This window comes from Rattus rattus, chromosome 8 (assembly GCF_011064425.1).
Source record: "Rattus rattus isolate New Zealand chromosome 8, Rrattus_CSIRO_v1, whole genome shotgun sequence".
Lineage (NCBI taxonomy): Eukaryota > Metazoa > Chordata > Mammalia > Rodentia > Muridae > Rattus > Rattus rattus.
The window spans coordinates 65,351,086-65,368,683 of record NC_046161.1 but is presented as its reverse complement, the minus strand read 5'-3'; the positions used below and the strand labels follow the sequence as shown (position 1 = coordinate 65,368,683).

Here is a 17,598-nt window from a genome sequence, read left to right as displayed (position 1 = left end):
AATGTCACAGACATTAGGGCTCGATGTGAAATTAGTTCGCTTAAGTGGCTGTGTCTTTGAGCCCCCAAAGGTCACACAGAGACACAAGTGCATGCTGCTCCAGTCACAACACGTGTTTCAGACCTTTCAACGTTCCATTGACCCTACTGATAATAAAAACAATTCCCTTCTGAATGCATTGACATATATATTCTGACCTACTTAAGGTATGCATTATAGCACACACAACAAAATAGGAAACTTGGGTGTAAAATAAATACAGCATAAAAAGAGAAATCCCGGGTCTGGGGAGATGACTCCGTGGTTAAGGGCACTTGCCAGAGGGCCTCAGTTCAGGTCCTAGCATGCATGCTGGACAGCTCACAGCTGCCTGTAACTCCAGTTCCAGCGCAATCTCTTCTGTTCTCTGCCGACACCAGCAGACATGTAACATACACACATATGCATTAATAAAAATAAATCTTTCTTACATTTTTTTTTCTTTTTTTCGGAGCTGGGGACTGAACCCAGGGCCTTGCGCTTGCTAGGCAAGCGCTCTACCACTGAGCTAAATCCCTAACCCCTATAAGTCTTTTTTTAAAAAGTCTATTGCTTTCCTTAACCTCCAGTGACTGACCTTGTGCAAGCTGACCAGCAAATGGCTTTGGACACTGATCTCTCCTGAATTATCTCGCACCAAGCAAGCAGTCATGAGAAACAAATTAGGTATAAAACAAAAAATGTATTATGACTACAGCTAAGATTTATTGAGTGCCCACATTGTGCATTTAGAACTAGAGTTCTAAATGGTTTGCATATACTAATTTAATCCTGCAAAAATAAATCCCTATTTTATGAAAGGTTACATGGAATTACTGGAGCAAAAGTAACTTACACCAGGTCACACTGCTACTATTAGATCCAGGGTCTTTTTCATAGAATTATATTGAAATTATAATTTATGACAAAGTTTCTGAGATAAATAGTATAGATAGATGATAGATAGATAGATAGATAGATAGATAGATAGATAGACAGACAGACAGACATATTCAGAGAGCTGTCAGATCCCTCCATATAACTTCTTCCTTTTTATGTTGTTTCTTTTAGACAGGGTCTTATTAAGTAGCCCTGGCTGGCTGGGAACTCGATATGTAGACCAGTTCAATGTTGTCTTTGAACTTACAGAGATCTCTCTGCTTCTGCCTCTGAAATGCTGGGATTAAAGATATGTCCCACCACCCCAGTTCTTCCATTGTCAATTTGGCACATTTGCAAGACCAAGAAACACTACTATTAACCCATGCTTATTTGAGATTCACTGATTTTTCCACTTTAGCCTCTTCCTTTTCCAAAGTACTGAATTGCATCTCCTCTCCTCATATCTGTGAGGTATTATCAATCTTTCTTGGTTTTCAGGACTTTGAGATATACTTTAGTCATTATATGTAGACTTCTTATTCTTGCCAGAAGTTCATCCGATGGTTCATCTGTCCTTGGGTTGGAAGTTTTGGAGACATGACTATAGAAGTCTCACATTCATCCTATCCCATCTGAAAAGCCCAAGGAGCCCTCAGGTGCATGTCTATCCCCTGTCTACAGAGCCCACTTAGCCACCACAGTTCACACTTAGCCACTTATCCACCACAGTTCACACTTGTTCATGTATCCATCACGGTTCACACCTAACCAATTACCCACCACAGTTCACACTTGTCCACTTACCTACCACAGTTCATACTTGTCCAATTACCCACCACAGTTCACACTTAGCCACTTACCCACCACAGTTTACACTTGTCCACTTACCCACCACAGTTCACACTTGTCCACTTACCCACCACAGTTCACACTTGTCCAACCCACCACAGTTACCCACCACCAGTTCACACTTGTCCACTTACCCACCACAGTTCACACTTGTCCACTTACCCACCACAGTTCACACTTGTTCACTTACCCACTACAGTTCCCCATTGTCCACTTACCCACCACAGTTCACACTTAGCCACTTACCCACCCGCTGTTCATACCCACCTACTTTCAACTCTAACCACAGGCCTGAGCAGGTAAACTTTTCAAGATGTAGCAAGGTCCTTCGATACCCCAAAGGGTCGTGACCCCCAGATTGAGAAACACTGCTCTAATCCAGTCAGCACCCCAGCATCAAGATGAAACCTGCTGCTTTGCCCTCCATGAAATACACAGTTACTATTTTAAAGGCCACTGGGAATAGCAGTGACCCAAGTTTGACCCCCAACACCCTTGTGTGTCTTCAGGAAATCCTCTGCTAGTTTCCTGCCAGAGTTTGAGACCTGTGGGAGAAAACATTATAAAATCATCACCTTCAAGCTGCTGAAGGAACTAGCCGGGAATCAAGGGTGTTATAGTGGGAGACTAATTCCCATGGCCTTTCAATATTCTCTTCTCTGAGGCCCTCCCGGAAGGATAAGAGAAAATGCTGTATAATGAGGAGAGAGATGGAAGGCAGCCTGAGAGCCTTCACCTGTGACCTTGAACAAAGCAGTTGACCCCGACCTGCACCCTCATTTACACCCAGGGAAGAACTCAGAGACCAGCCCCCTCTCTTTGCCTTGCAAAGAGCATCAGGCAAGAGCTTAGACCATGGGCAAACAGAGAGGAAGCAACTACAAAATCAACCTTGCTAAATTGGTCCAGCTCAGCCTTGGCAGGAGACAAAGCTTGGGGGTGGGGCCTCATGTCCTTTGTTATGGACCACCCTGAGTGTAGACCCTGCCCACTAGTCGGTCTCAGTTTATTCTCTCTGCAGAGGAGAGAGGGAGGGAGAAGGAGAGAGGGAAAGAGGGAGAGGGAGAAAGGATGGAGGGAGAGAGAGGGAGAGAGAGAGAAAGAGAGAGGGAGTGGGTGGTAGGGGAGAGGGAGGGAGGGATGGGGAGAGGGGGAGGGGGGAGGGAGGAAGAGGGTGAAAGGGGGAGGGAAATGGGGAGAGAGGGGAAGAGGGCAGAAGGGCAGAGGGAGAGAAGATACATAGAACATGTATGTGCACATGTGTGCACATGCATGTAAAGATCCACCTTTGGTTTCTTAGTCAACCTTTATCCTTTTTCAGGTCTTTTTAATTTTCAGATGTATTTTAATTTTAAATTAATCACTATTTTAATTAATCTAATTTCATTTAATTTTGATTTATGTGTGTCTGTAGGTCTGTATGGGCACATGCACGTGGGCACCTATGGAGGCTAGAGAGGGCACTGAATTCCTGGGAGCTGAAGTTAAAGGCAGTTGTGAGCTGAGCGAGATGGGTACTGAGAACTGAACTGAGGTCCCCTACAAGAGTAACAAGTACCCTTAACCACTGAGCCATCGACCTGGCCTCTCGGAGTTGGGTCTTTAGCGCCCCATCCATGTTATGGATTTGAGAAGCCAAGGCAAAGGAAAGTCAGTTTGTGTTGAACCAAAGCAACTGTGTGGAGTAGAGGCCGGCTGGCTTTCCTGCAACACTTTTGATGCTGACCAAAAGCATCCCGTGGCATCCGATTCTGTGAGAATCTCCCCATAGGTACTCCACCTTGGTTAGCCTCTGGACTTGGGTCTCACATCCCACATGATGTCCAGGGCAGAAGCCTAAGGCTTTGTCACTTGGCAGAAGTTTCCAAAATAAAAACTTGGTACCCTTTCCTTCCCAGCACTCTCAGTCTCCTCTTGGCCATAGCTCAAAGGGTTCCTCGTGTTCACGTCAGCCCCCAGATGGGTGCGTTTTTACGTCGGACCCAGCATTTCAGTGGTTGAGAAGGGAAGCATTCCACTAACTCACTGTATTGCTGGAAACAGAACTGATCGAGCTGGTTTATTTTTAGCGAAAGCTAATTTCCGGATCGGATCGCTCTGCACCTGCAGACCTGAACCAATTTGCATGAATGTGCCTTCCTCTGCTGAGAAAAGAATTTCCAAAGAGGAAAAGCAATGGGCTTCTGTCAGAGACAACCAAGAAGTTCCATCGCGCCTGTCCAGGGCCCAGAATGACGATTTCATCCTACTTTGGAACTATTGTTATGTAAATGTGCAGATAGCAACAACTTATTTCGTGAGGATGAGGCTTCTCATGAGCCAGGAGCCAAACACTAACTATATTATATATGTCTCCTCAGTTTTCACAACTTCTCCCTTAGGGCAGAGTTACGAGCTTTCGTCTCACAGAAGAGAAAACTAAAGAGAAAAATGTTAAGAGGCTTGTCCAAAGAAAGAGGTAGAAGCATGAGGCCTTGGGCCCCGAGCACACACCCAAAACCCTGTTATTATGCAGTTACTGTTGGAAGAAAAGCAGCCAGTGGTACTCCAGCTGCCTGGAGAAGTTAGATCTTGTGGCTGTCCAGAAGCAATCCATTTCTCTACCTTTGTGGTTCTAAACCTGAGCGAACCCATTAGAAGTTCCCAGGGAGTCTATTCGAGATGTTCAGAGCGGTTGGTGAGGCTCGATCCGAGGGAGAAAGCATTTGCTGACAGGCCAAGGAGCTGAGCTTGCTGACAGGCCAAGGAGCTGAGCTTGCTGACAGGCCAAGGAGCTGAGCTTGCTGACAGGCCAAGGAGCTGGGCTCAACCCCTGAGACCTAGAGAGTGGAGGGAGAAAACAGCCTCCTACACACACTCTTCTGACCTACAGGTATATACAAACCACAGACAGACAGACAGACACACACACAGACAGTCACATACACACACACACACACACACACAGACAAACACACACCACCTGACACCTTTCATATGTGGAGAGTCTAAGCTGTTTGGTCTGGAGTAGGGTCCCCACATCCTTACTTTGACAGACATTCTAATGCAGCAGCCTCTTGAGTGAACCAGGACACCTCTCGAAGGCGTTTGCTTTCTCCCCTTTGTTCCTGGTGGAACACTTGGTTGGATTTCAGCTTCTCAGAAAAATATGCACCAGGCAAGAAAGAGAGTTGCCACATCAATAGTCTCGTCTGAATGTCCCCAGGAGAGTTCCTAAAACTAAGCCTTGGTCCTTCCTATGCAAAATGTCCATCTGGGTTAGTGTGGGTGGGCATTTAAGACGATTATATTTCGAGGTGATTGTTGAACAACCCAGCCTATTTTGTGTTAGAACTCTGCATTGGCAAGAGCATGGAGCTGACATAAAGTGGGAACGAGGAATCTCTCTCTCTCTCTCTCTCTCTCTCTCTCTCTCGTGTGTGTGTGTGTGTGTGTGTGTGTGTGTGTGTGTGTGTGTGTGCCTGTATGTAGAAGCCAGAGGTTGGTGTTGGATGGTCTCACTGAACTTGGAGCTCACTGATTGGCTAGACTGGCTGCCAGTGACCCCGCCCCCTCCCCCCCCAGAGATCTCCCTGTGTCTGCCTGCCCAGCACAGGGGCTATGGGGCCATGCATTCTGTGCCTGATTTTGGTATAGATACCAGGGATATGAACTCAGGTCCTAATGTTTATCCTGAAGGAATTTTACTCCTAAACCACCTCCCCTGCCTGTAATAGGGATGTCCCTGGCTTGCAGACATACCTGTCCACGTTCATGGAAGTTTGGAAGCAAGTGACACCACAAGACCTTGTCACCAAAGAGATTCTGAATGCTCTCCAACACAGGGGATTCTTGATGCGCTCTCCTTCTTAGATTAAATGCTTTAAGATAAAAAGTAGGTTTGAACTGAGAAAGGGTCACAAAGGGACTATTAAAGGCCTAAAAGTAAGTAAACAAACAAATAAAAAGAAGCCTAGATTGAGAACGCCACCTTCCTACACACACACACACACACACACACACACACACACACACACACGTGCGCGCATGCACACACGCACTCATGTGCACACATACGCACATGCATAAACATAAGCACATGTACAACACGTGCGCGCACACACACACACAGACACATGCACATGCACACACACATACTCTCGAGCCCTTCTGTCAAGCTAAGGAAGCCATCTGCATGGAACAAGCTTGCTTTTTAGGAATCCGGCCTTGTTGGGGCTGGCTGAAGTGCTCCCGGGCAGCAAGGCATCTAACCAGTCTGGACTTGTACAGCAGCAATTCTCCCTCACTGACTGGTGGTCCTGGCTCCAAGTGAGTACCATCAGCTCAGCCCTTCTGGTCTCAATCCTGCACCACACTGGATCCCTTCTGGGATGTAAACAGCAAATCCCTCCGCAGGCCCCAGCCAACAGACCGCAGACTTTGCAGGGCTCCGTGAGCCTGCTCTGTCTATTCATAGTACCTTCCAGCCTCTGGGGGTGGGATTCGGGCAGAAGTGAGTTCATGTGCCATTTGAAAGGTGCCAGAAGAAAGTTCTGTTTCCTAAGGACTTGTGACCAACCACAAGTCCTGACTCATAGATCAGACTCATCCTTGCTGGAAACCCTGAGAGGTAAGTCCCCAGACACACGCCAGGTTCCGGCCCAGCTCCTACATCTCTGGGCATCCATAGCTATCAGGAGACATCATAGGCTCTTAATGAAGTATGAGATATTTTGATATTGTTTTTCTCACAACAGTGGTTTTTAAGCAGAGAGATTCCTAAATGTGCTTGAGAAAGGCCCCTGAGAATTTCGGGAGAGGAGGCGGGAGAGTACAGAGGGCCTGACTCCATGTCAAACGAGCTAAAATGCTTACAGTTGCCCGTGTCTGGCAAGAGCTTACCGCCGATAGAGTACCTGGCAGGGACAGCTCTTCTGAATGCCACGTTAAGAAGTTCACACGTGTTCCCTGAACCACTGTCCTACAGTCTCCACAGAATCATTGCATTTCCATAGATAAAGTCACAGACACTTGGAGAGATGAGGTAACCCCTCCAACAGCGTACATCCAGAGAGCGGAAACTGCACGCAAGTATGAACAAGACCTTCCCCAAACCTGGACTCTTTCTGCTATCTTATTCTGCATCCAGAGAACTTAGCAAGTTCTCAAAGTTTTTGCTTCTTTTTTTTTTTTTTTCCAGAGCTGGGGACCGAACCCAGGGCCTTGAGCTTGCTAGGCAAGTGCTCTACCACTGAGCTAAATCCCCAACCCCATGTTTTTGCTTCTTAAGACAATTAATACATGACCATTTTTAAAGAAAAGGACTAATAGGTGCTATGTGAGGGAAAGGGACAAAATGCCAACCATAGAGTCATCTGGGAAGACAGTATCAATGTCTACATTCCAGTGTGGGTGACACTATTCCCTATGCAAGAGTCCTGAACACTGTTAAGAGTGGGGAGATCAAACAGCGGTGGGCAGCCTGGTGAGCGGGCACTCAATCCTGTCAAGTCCTGCTCCTGACTGTGGGTGTGGTGGGACTAACCACTGAACCTCCCGCCTTGACTGCTCTGCTGCATGGACTGTAACTGGAGTGTAAGCCAAAGCGAACCCTTCCTCCCCTCACTTGTGTTTTTGCCAGGGTATCTTTTCTTCTCACAGACACAGAAATAAAACTAGGACATGACCTCATGTCAGCTTTCTTTACTTTCAGTTTCACTCTTCCCGTGAAATTATATTGATTTAGAACAGTGGCGCCTCACTCTCCAGCATGGTAGATATAACAGTTCACACAACACAATAGCTTTATTTTTGAAACAGTGTTTCTTGAACTCACTGGGTAGCCAAGGATGCGCTTGCCTCTGATCCTCCTGCTTCCACCTCTTAGGTACTAGGATTATACCTTCACAACTGGTCTCTATAATGTGGATCCATCCATCCATCCATCTGTCCATCCGTCTGTCCATCCACCCATGCATCGATGCATCCCAGGCATTCTACCTACTATGCACCATTCGCAGCACATCGGTTTAATAAGTCTGTTTCCTCACTGCACGTCTTCATTTTATCCTCATAATAAGAACACACATGCGCTCACATTTATAGTGGGGCTTATTGTATACTCTATTATCTATCCTCACGTGATCCTTCAGTGGCTAATAGTGTTGCCATCGCCCATTATTGACATGGATGCTGTGCCCCATAGCACAGACCCTTCTTCAGGACTGACGGTTCTCCCCAACTGCTAGAGAGGTTGCCCACTGACAGCCTTCAGTACAGGTCACACCCATCTCCGGGGACGATGCTCCCAGTGATGTGGATGGGCTTGGATACCCAATCTGTGGCTTTCTCAGTCTGACTGGGGCTAGTGTGCAGGGCCGTCCTAGCTCCAGAGCTCTTGGTGAAGCCCAAACTCTCCCTCCACTTAGCTTTGCTCTCTCTTTTCCCTTACCAATGTTGACCCAAGGAGTGAGTTCAATACCCTGAAAGGACTATTGTATCCTAACCTCCGTCTCAGAGTCAGGTTCCTAAAGAACCCACAGGGAAGCTGAGGCTCAGGGATACTCTAACTCCCCTCTTTTGGGTTAGAAACAGCAGGAGAGTAAGACCCCAGTGATGTGGTATTGCTCACACGAAGCTCTCTGCTGGAGCCTCACAGCGGGGATTATAGATTCTGGCTCACTGGAGTCTTCATGCAGAAATAAGCTAACAGAGCAAAGTAGCTGTGCCAGCATTCACCACAGTGTAGACCAACCACTGTTGGCTAGTCAGTGCCTGAGCTCCCCAACAAGAACTGAGTGTAAGCCACAGTGAAAGTTCATGATTCTAAGTAACCACCTTAAAGATTTTAATTTTGGGGGTCAGGGCTTTGGAAGCTCCACCCTTAGCAGATCTGGGGCTATTGACAACTGATGCTGAGAAAGAGAAGTACCTTTCTCAGGGGATATGGTTGCTGGTAGGTTGCTGGTGTCCAATTTGACCCAAAACCTATATACATGTGGTTAGCACTAGTTTGACTCAGGAAGTTATTAATAATAATAATGTTAAAAGGAAAAACAGGGAAGGAGGTTGGTTGGGGGGTCTCAGGGGTGGACATGATCAAAAATGTTGTGCACATGTATATTTTCAAAGGATGAATAAAAGACTAACACAAAACACTTTAGTAATATATTTAAGTCAATATAGCCAAACTAGGTCATTTCAGTATGTGCTGAGCACACATTAATTGCTGTGCTTCTCTCTGGGTGAGCGTGGCTTCCACTCACAGACATTCCAGCTGAGGATAGCTACAGTTCAGATGCTCAACTGTTTCACGTCTCTGCGGCCCCGGGGCATGAGCTCAGCTCAACAAATCGCACCACTTAGAAAGAACTCTACTCACTTAGACCCTTCATCACACCTCCCATTCCCCAAGTCTCTGTCTCTATCTCTGTGTCTCTCTATCTCTGTGTCTCCCTGTCTCTCTGCTTCCCTGTCTCTGTCTGTCTCTGTCTCTGTGTGTCTGTCTCTCTGTCTCTGAGTCTCTGCCTCTCTGTCTCTGTCTCTCTCTGTTTCTCTGTCTCTGTCTCTCTATGTTTCTCTGTCTCTGTCTCTGGATCCCAGGCCAGAGTTCACAGGGCTGACTCCACCTGCCATGGCCCCCTCACAGACTGAGGTACGTGTACACCAGGGACACGGGTGAAAAACAAAGCATTAAAGTAAATGGCTTAGGTGGATAGATGTATGGTTGATGCACGTTAAAACCAACTCGGTCTAAAGCCCAGGAGGAGTAAGCATTTGTCACCAGTACACTCAGGGAATTAATAACCTCAAGCTTTGGAGCATTTCTGTCTCAGTAAGAAAAACATCAAGAACTCAGTACTGTTGGAGAGTGAGCGAGGGATGTGGGTGGACAAGTCACAGATAAGGAAATGGCTTTAAAATGTATGGGGAGGTGTTCGGCTCAACCAGTCACCCCAGAACTACAAATCACAAGGACAAAATGCCACTCTCCTAAAACTCCTGAGGATGTGGGAGCAAGGCTTAGCAGCTGTGCTTCAGGAGACAAGGCGGCCAGCAGTTGGCACCACAAAACCTTACAGTATTCAGACTCTATACAGCAACTCCTCTTCCGAGATCTTCTAGAGAAATAATCAGAAATGCAAACATTGATGTATGGGCACAGATGCTAATCAGAGTCATTTATTTTTGCCAAGGCAATATGAATGCCCTATCCTGAGAGCTGCGTATGGATTAAAGCACAGGCAAGGAAGATTCTTAAAAATGTGGGGTGTATCAGGCAGGGTGATGTCTATAAAGTGCTTGCCTTGCAAGTATGCAGCCCTGAGTTCAATTTCCAGAACCCATTTACCATGCTGGACATGCATGGCAGCACACACTTGCAGAGCCGGGATTGGAGAGATGGAGGTGGGGGGAGGGGTGGGAGCGGGATCTGTGCAGCATTGGCTGGACAGTCTAGCCTAAATGCTGGTCTCCAGCACAATTAGAGACTTGGTCTCGAAGGAGGTAGTGTTCCTGGGGATGACACCTGAGGTTGTCCCCCAGCTTCCCCGTGCATGTACACGTGCGTGTGAACACACACACAGGCACACACACACACAACACACACATACACTTTTAAAAAGTATTATAAAAATGACACTGGTAAAAACAATAATAAAAAGGAATATTTGGGTCATATCAATCTGGAAAGAAAAAAGGATGTGACGTGGTGTGTGTGTGTGTGTGTGTGTGTGTGTGTGTGTGTGCATGTGTGTGTGTTTGCAGCAAAATGTCCAGAACAAATAAGACAACACAAAATAAAAAATGCCTGCAGACTGCCTTCTAGTGGTGGGATTTGAGGCTGGGGTTCCAGTGTTCTCTGCATGCATACCAGGGTTACAAACTTTCTCTGTCCAGCTCTGACAGATGAACATTCCTGTAAAAATCATATCCCAGAATAGAGCATCATCTCCCCAGGAACTTGCCCCAAGGCACTTCCTGGTCACCCTTCCCCTAGAGGAGCCCACATCTGTCCTCACTGTACGGGGGTTGGCTTGACCTTGAACCTCAGGCCAGAGGATTCATGCAGTGTGCTCTTGTGTCTGGCTTATTTGGCTCAGCAGTAAACTGTGGGTCTTATGTTTATTTTAATTATCTAAGTCCTGCATTTTGTACTTGATGGTTTCTAAGAATTAGAACATGGTTTTCTGAAAGCAGAAACCTCATTCTTTGATGGGCCACAGTTGGTCTATGTACACACACTTGATGGAGTTCTTTATCCATCAAGAACTCTTTGCAGAGCTTGCCCACCAACTTCCCTAGAAAAGAACCTGACACAGGGTAACATAAAGAATAGAGGTTTATTTACATCTTGTTGCTGAAGGCTGGGAAGTCTAATATGTCAGCCTCCAGTGAGAGTCTTTTTGTGGTATCAGAACATTGTGGAGAGGGCATCTCATGGTGCAAGAGAACAAACTTACCAGTGTAGGTCTCTCTTAAGACCTCACTGACACCATCTTAGGGGCCTCAGATTTTATTTAGTCAGTCAGTCCGTTGTGTGGGCTCGTGTCATGGCATATGTGTGGAGGTCAGAGGATGACTTGCAAGAATTGAATCTCTCCATCCACTATGTGGGGCCCGGGGAATCAAACTCGGGTTGTCAGGCTTGTATCAGCTGAGTCATCTTAAAGACCCTCATCTAATCCTAACCACCTCTCCAATGGCCCACCTCCAAGTACCATTGGTGTGAATTTGGTGATCCAGTATCCATCGTGTGAACTTGACCTGGGGGACGTGTGAGCCGTGAAACACATTCAAACTGTGGTATTCCATTCGCTGAACTGTCCACCTTGGAAACTGAACTCCTCACTATGACTCAGCACTGTCTTCTAGTAGCTTCTGCTTTGAAGAGCGGCCCTACTCGGGAGACCTTGCACACAGACACACTCACAGGCGAAGCTTGACTTCCAGCAGAATACCTGCATCCTTCCAGACATGGGAGCCTGGGATGCTTGTGAGAAACTCAGCCACTCGCTTCCGCACGTACCACGGGCATCAGGAGACCATTGCTCACTTCCCAGGCTCTGGGAGGCCTGGGGCTTTCTGCCTTCTGATGCCACTGCGGGCTATGATGCTACAGTGTTCCTTGTTTGTTCTCCGCCTTAGTTTGCTTCTGTTGCTGTGGTAAAATGCAGACAAAAAGCAACTTGAGGAGGCAAGAATGTACTTCAGCTTACAGTTGTCCACCCTGAGGGAAGCCAGGGCAGGAACTCAAGGTAGGAACTGAAGCAGAGGCCATGGAGGAATGTGGCTCACTGGCTTGCTTCCCAAGACTTACTCAGCTTGGGTTTTATACATCCTAGGACCACATACATGCCTAGGGGATGGCATCACTCTCTGGTCTGGGCCCTCCCACATCAGTCACCAGTCAAGACAATGTCCACAGACTTACTTACAGGCCAATCTGACGGAGGCGACCCCTCCTTCTTCCCAGACGACCCTAGCATGTGTCAAGTTGAAAAGCTAAGCTCCATAGCAGAAGCCTTGCGGCTCTTGTTTTAGGGGTCCCTCCCACTTTTATTGTGGGGTGCTCCTGTGCAGGAGCCATGGGGAGTTTGGTGGGTTATCTGTCCTCTAATGTGTTTGTGGATTTGAAAGATCAAATGTTTCTTTGCCAACAGATTCCCCAGGGGCCCTGGCCTCGCCTTTGCTCCTTGGGCTTCATCTACACATCTCTATTGCTTATCGGGGCTTCTGGGACAGAGCACTCTACCCAGTGGCCTAACCAGCAGCAATGGATTGCTTGATGGACTGGAGGTTAGAAGTCTTCCCTCGTGAGGACTGTGAAGAAGAATCCGGTTCCACTTGGCTTGGGTCTGGTCATATCTGTTTCATGGCATTCCCTCCTAGTCTCTGCCTTCGTTATACACATTTGATGAGATCCTCAGTCAGGTTGGATCAGGACTCATCTTCATGACCTCATGCTAACTAGTTACGGCTCTGACAACCCTCTCTCCACACAAGGTCTCGTTCTGAGGAACTACAGTTGACTTCAGCTTCAATTTGGGTGGGCACGATTGAGTACAGCGAAGGCATCTATAGTCTCCATCAGACTGTAAGATGCTGGGCGAGGAGGGCCTCAGTAACAATTAAACTAATATGTGGAAGATAGGAAAGAGAAAAGAGAGAGCTGCCAAGACAGCCTGCAGGAGGAGCAGGGTGGCACCGCTCTAGAGATGGACCCTTAGCCTTGGCAGGCACTCCTACCAATCAGGGCTTAGAAGGACGAAGGTTGTGAGCTAGACAGCCAAGTTGCTCATTCACAACAGGATCGTTTAGGAATAGGAAGGCTCTTTTCTCCTGGCCATGGCATAGGCTACTTTCTCTGGGGCTGGGTCCCTAAAAAGTCTCAGTCATCACAAGGTTCTGTGAGATTCTAAGGAGATGACTATGAGAGGCGATTCCAGGGGCCATTCATCCGGGTCCCACAGAGGCCAGAAATAATAAACTCCCTCCCCTAGTGTTGTAGGAGAGTCTGTTCTTCTCACACTGACAGACTACCAGCTCTGGAACACTTAGGTGGGACAAGAACATAGGCTCTATTGACGTGCTAACGAGTAAGGGCTTTTAGCCTTTGATGTTTTCTAGCCCACCACTATAAATCACAACAGATTCCTTCATGCCTTGTCACACAGGACACTGCTCTGAAGCCATAGATGTCCCTAGCTCCAAAAGCCAACAGTCTCACAGAACCAGTCAGAGAGGTGTTCCAAATACCTTGCTCCTTAAGGGCATCCCTTGCTCCAAATCTGGGGAAATTCCTGAACACTGATTATGTTCAGGCACAGGACATGCCATGACCCCCACACACCCTCTGGCCCACACTCAGCACTACCTCTATGATTTATTCACAATTTAAAAGATGAGATCACGGCTGCTGAGATGGCTCAGGTGGTAAAATGTTAGCCTTACAAGTATGAGGACCTGAGTTCGGGCCTCAGAACCCACATTTAAAGGGCATGGTAGCAAGAACTTGAGATTCCACCACTGGAAAGTGGATCCTTGGGACCCTCTGACCAGCCAGCCTAATGGAATCAGCAAGTTCCAGTCTGGTGAAAGATCATGTATCAAAATATTTTTCAGATTTAAAAAATAACATAGATGTGGTCCTGAGGAACAGCTCCTAGGATATGACTGAGAAATCCCATCCTCAAAAACCAACCAAGTTTAAGGCTAGAGAGGTGGCCCAGCAGTTAAGAGCATATGCTGCTCTCCAAGAGGACAGGAGTCTGGCTCCAATATGCAAATCAGATGACTTGTAACCTCTTGTAATTCCAGGGGATCTCATATCCTCTTCTGGCCTATGTGGACACACACACACACACACACACACACACACACACACACACACACACACACACACAACAAGCCAGCCTTGCATTACACACGCAAATGATAAATTAGGTCTTTAAAATGTGAAGAATGATTAGCAGGTAAGTCAAGTCCTCCTGTTGAGTAGCAAGCACTGTGTAAGCCATCCGAGCCATGTCCCCTGCCCTATAGACTAGACATCTAACAAGATCTGTGTGTTGCCTGCTGGGGTCCTGGCTGCAGCACTGGCAGCAGTGGGCGAGCATCCAATTGATAGTACTAGTTAGTATTAGTGTTGCTTCTGCCTTCACAAACATCTACTTTGTAGCCTTCTGATCTTGGGAGGTTGTCCAGACCCTTCTGGTTTTGGCTACACTGTCCATGTCGTGTTCCTGTGATTGACACATAATTGCAGTGCAAGGGAGACAGCAGAGATGTTAATATGGCTGCATTCAGATTTTGAAAGGGCAACCCTATCCTGATCACAGTTAAAGTTCAGGCTCCCGGTGGGACCTCGCAGAGTCTCTCCCTTTCCTCCCCCATTCCACAGTGTCTTCAGGCAAGAGGAGCTTACACATTCTCTCAGCTCCCTGGAGAGGCTCCTGGCCAGTGCTCGATATCTCTGCCACCTTCTGCTGAACTCCAGCGGCCTCCTGCTGGCTCCCACCTCTGCCCCTTTCCATCTTCTATGGACACACACTAGGACCTAATAAGGGGCCTGGCAGCCATCCCCGTCTGACTGGACGCCGTCTTACATCTCTGTGTCCTTATAGAAACTCTGAGGGTCAGCTATGTCCCTTGTCTGGTCACCTGACATCCCACAGTGGCCACCAAAGTGAGAGGTCTTGTTCATCTGCAGGGACACCTGAGAACTTTCAAACACTTTGATACTACACAGGAACTGAGACATTTGGGGTGCCTGCTTCTGTCTCCTCTCTTCCTGAATACACCCCACTACCGTGCCCACATTGGCTAACCTAGAGGCCTAAGAAAGAAGGGTGGTGTTCACCTGTCCCACTCTCTTCAAGAGATGAGGCCCATGAAGCCATTTTCCCTGGACTCTGAATCCCACACTGCTAGGAAAGATTCTGCTTTCCATTGTGTGCTAGCAATTGTTTCGCTCCTTAGCTTTCTTCTTCTTCACTCCATGTCCCTAGATCCCTTTGTCCTTAGAGACACCCATCCCTCTCAGAACTGTGTCATGGTGGAAAGGGTTTGCTTACTGCAAAGAAAAACTAGATTTAAAGCAAGCAAACAACACTCTTATGGTCTACTCGCTGCACATACAAAGAAGGCAGAGTGGGTCCCTTCTATTCCTTTCCTTGGTCCTTGGCAGACATTGCCAATCTATCACATTACATAGCTTTGGAAACCTTCTCCACACAGTGTTCCATTCAGCCAGTAACAATCAATAAGAGCTGGCTTTGGAGATGAGTCAAGGCCCGAGACAATGAAAAGGAACAGGATCTGTGCTTCATGTCCAAATAGGCAAGAATCTATGCCTCAAATCTGACCACTATGGAATAGGAAATCACTTTGAAGTTTTAAATCACTATATCCCCACACAGTGGCCACTGGGGCCCTGCCTGCTGGTCCCTGGGAATGGGGAGTCCACAGTCCCTTGAAGGGAATTGCATTTGTAGATTGTTTTAAGTCATGGGAGGGCAGTCGTGCTATACTAAAACCTGCTCCTTGAGAACTGCTCCTCTTGGGAGAGATTTTCCTTTTAATATGCGTATGCATGTGTATATGTGTGTGTATGTGTGTGACCTGCTTGTCTGCGGAAATGCAACCTATCAAGTGCATATCACAGCATGATAACAGAAGTTGGGGAACAACCTCACTCATTGCTTTCTGCTGCTGCAAGACGCTAGGCTTGCTGGTCCCCAAGCTTCTACAGAGGATCTTTGGTCTCTGTCTTCCATCCCATCAATGGGATTACATGCATGTTCTTATAGCATCCAGCTCTGTGTGGTCTCTGAGAATTTGAACTCATGTCCTCATGTTCTCTGAGCAAGCTCTTTTTCCACTGGGTCATGTCTCTATTCTTCTAATTTGTGGCCCCTCAGACACTCAATAGCAGGCATCACTTGTCCCTTTAGCTTTTCTCCTCCTGGTCCTTTTCAGTGAACGGCCTCCACCCTGCTCATTACCTTGGCTACTTACCTCGGGATCTTTTTCCTCTTCACCAGTTAATAAAAGCCAGGGATGTAACCTTGATGGCTGCTCTGGTTTGGATAACTGTCCCCTAAATGTCCACATATGAAAACTTGAGTGCAGGTTCTCATGGAGGCCAGAAGAGGGCATTGGCTCCCTACAGCTGCAGGTACAGGCGGTGCGAGCCACCCAACCCAGGTGCTAGAAACAGAACTCAGGTCCTGTGCAACAGCGTTAACAGTTGGTGTCAGGACAGTGGGTGGGTGAGGGTGTTCTCCACTTTGTGTAACGTAAGCCAGGGATGCAGTACCCATTCCTGAACGTACTGAAGTGTTCTGGAATGGAGACTGTGGGCGCTGTGCCAACATTCCTAGCATGAGGAGGCCTGGGCAGAGCTTTCCAAGCTTCAGTGGCTGAGTTGCACGTCTTAGAGCAAGGATGGGTGGTAAACAACCCAGGCTGAAGGGTGGGAAAAGGCTGGCTCCTGGCTTTCTGTGGACTTCTTTTTAAAATCTTCCCAAACAGGTGAATTTACTCTCCAGCCCCAGGGAGAGTCTCAGCACTTGTTGGGAATGTCTCCTCCCACCTCCAGCCTTCTCCTCATTGGACACTCATTGGTTGAATGTCTAACTCATATGAGAAGTTATAAGTGACCAAATGGGGACAGACACACGTGTCCTAAGACACAGACTCAAGGCTACATTACAACTTCTGCGTGCACGACACGCTCTCGTCTAGTTCCCTTTCCACACTCAAGATATTTATATTTATGTTGGTATAGAGACAAATTCAGTCTAGGTGGGACTTAATATAAAGTCATTATTACTTATTCATTTTCTACTGATTTAAAGGGAAACCAAACCCTTGAAGTACTGTGGCTCTGTAGTACCATTGCAGAAGTTGGTCGCCAGTGTAATACCTGCCCTCACGAAGTCTGATGTGTAGAGGAGGTGGCTTTGACATCCGCACTAATCACAAATTATTTCCAAGAATCTTTGACAGAAGGGAAGCAAAAAGAAGGAATGAAATGTCTCTCCAGTACTAAAGCCAGTGCTGGCAGCATAATAATCAAGGGGGGGTTGGAAAAATGACACAGCAAATGTAACGCTTGTCATACAAGCATAAAGGTCCAACTAGGAGCTCCAGCACACATGTAAAAGCCAGGACTCATGCAGCTGTGACCCCAGTGAGGGAGCCAGAGACAGGCAGCACTGGAAGTCGTCTGTTCAGCCGGTCTATGCAGAAAAGGGAAGTTCAGCTCAGTGAGAGACACTGTCTCAAAGAATAAAGTGGGTGTGACAGAGCAACATACTCAACACTGGTGTCTGCCCTACACACATACACACATATGTACACATATAC

At 47.2% G+C, this 17,598-nt stretch overlaps 1 long non-coding RNA gene across 1 annotated transcript; it reads right to left on the bottom strand.

Moving 5' to 3' along the window:
- Positions 1-490: 490 nt before the first annotated feature.
- On the bottom strand, positions 491-16,938 carry LOC116906610. The gene is made up of 2 exons (XR_004388755.1): positions 15,919-16,938; positions 491-562 (listed from the first exon to the last, which is right to left on the bottom strand). It is a non-coding gene; the product is annotated as an uncharacterized LOC116906610 (long non-coding RNA).
- Positions 16,939-17,598: the final 660 nt, after the last annotated feature.